Below are 1,853 nucleotides of genomic sequence, written 5' to 3' on the forward strand. Positions count from 1 at the left end.
TTTGCTAAACTTATTCTAAGTAGGTGCTTTAGACCACTGAGCCATTTCACCAGCCCCACTTAGAATCAATTTGAATGAAATCAAGACGAGAATATGTACTAGCGGTACTACTATTTAATATTTTGTTGCAACATAAATAAAACATATTGTCCAAAATCATTCTTTTTTGACGTCTTATTTTGATGAACACAACTGTGAGCTATCAGACCATGAGCACGAGACTGGATTCGGTATGCTGCACCTTGCGAGATCTCTGTCCAACACAATGGATTCTCAAGACCTGGGATTGGTAGTAGATTGGGATCACCAACTGCCTCCCCCTGCCGCCAAAGTTGCGGTTGAGAATGTCCCCAGGGACTGTCATCAGCAGCTCTCACGCTGACCTGTGTGTCTTTCGAATTTGAGGAGGAGGAGAAGGCTGCCATTGAGATGCCTTGCCATCACCTCTTGCACTCCAACTGCATCCTGCCCTGGCTCAGCAAGACCAGTTCCTGCTCCCTGTGCCGCCACGAGCTGCCTACTGTTGACGCTTACGAGGATCACAGACGAGATCAGACTCAAAAGCAGCCGCAGCAGCAGCACCAACTTGAGAACCTCCACGGGGCCATGTACATATGAGGCGGCCAGAGCTGAGTGCTCACTCTCACATCTCTCTTGCACCTTGCATCCTTATTAAAGGTTTCTTTACCCACCCTGACACTACATCACTCATGGGCAGGATGGTGCATCCTCTGCCTGGTCCCTACTGCTACTGGACGGCAACTGCAGAAGGCATCAGGCTGCACTTTCCTCCCCCTGGCCTGTTTGACTCAGGGCAATGGGACCCAGCCACTGGACCAGCCAGGACTTAGATTAACATTCTTAGTTGGGAGGCAAACTGTCAGGGTCCAGTATGCTGTGGCTGTTGACAGGTGATAAAGTGGGGCCAGGGAGACAGCTCAGTGGCATAAGTGCTTGCCTGGCATGTGCAAGATCTGCTGTTCAATCCCCCCTACTGCAGAAAAAAGAATTTTTTTTAATTAATTAATTTTTTTTGTATTTTAGGGAAGGGTATGCAGAGTGTCCAGGGTCTCACTACTAGATCAGACTCGTAGTGATTCTTTTATGTACAGCCTCCCAAGTGCTGGGATTACAGGCTTGTGCCACTACGCCCAGTCTCAATTACTGTCTCAGCGCATCCCTGGGGCGAAGCTGGCATGGCAGGCCCAGGGATTGAATCCCCGTCCCTGAGCCTGCTTGCAGGTGCTTTAATCTGCTGAGCTATTTGGCTGGCCCTAATTCTTAAAAAATTAGAACAAATGGGGGAATCCTTGTCCTGACATATGTTATGTTAATATAAACTTCTAATAGTTGAAACAGTATTGTACAGACCTAATGCCAAGCCTTTATGAGAATTTAGAACATAATAGAGCAATTGTTGGAGTTCAGTGTGGTGTTAGAGAAATTGGTCTTTCATAGTGAAAAAAAAAAGATATTAGCTATGAATACAGTATTCATGTATTAGTTCTCTGCATTTAGTAATATACTACAAATAGCTTCTAAGATTGTTTGCTCTTCCCCACCTGAGCACCATCTTTCCTGAAGCAAAAGCTTATCGCAGCTGAAGTCTTCCAGTCCATTTTATTTATTTACTTTTTGCAGAACCAGGGATTGAACTCAGGCCCTTGTGCTTGCCAGGGAAACACTTATCTTACTGAGCCATCTCCCTTTCCAGTCCATTTTAACCAGAGTTTTAAACCAAGATTTTACCAAAATTGAGTAAGACATGACTAGTACTGGAGAAGTAGTAGGAATTAAGCAACTCCTATCATACATTATTTTACTATGATTTCAATGTTGATCTTCCTTTTGAA

At 44.8% G+C, this 1,853-nt stretch overlaps 1 pseudogene; it reads left to right on the top strand.

Annotated features, from left to right (window-relative positions):
* Positions 1 to 253: 253 nt before the first annotated feature.
* On the top strand, positions 254 to 692 carry LOC101566118 (annotated as a pseudogene).
* The last annotated feature ends 1,161 nt before the right edge of the window (positions 693 to 1,853 follow it).

Source organism: Octodon degus, unplaced genomic scaffold, assembly GCF_000260255.1.
Source record: "Octodon degus isolate 3935 unplaced genomic scaffold, OctDeg1.0 scaffold00025, whole genome shotgun sequence".
Taxonomy (NCBI): Eukaryota; Metazoa; Chordata; class Mammalia; order Rodentia; family Octodontidae; genus Octodon; species Octodon degus.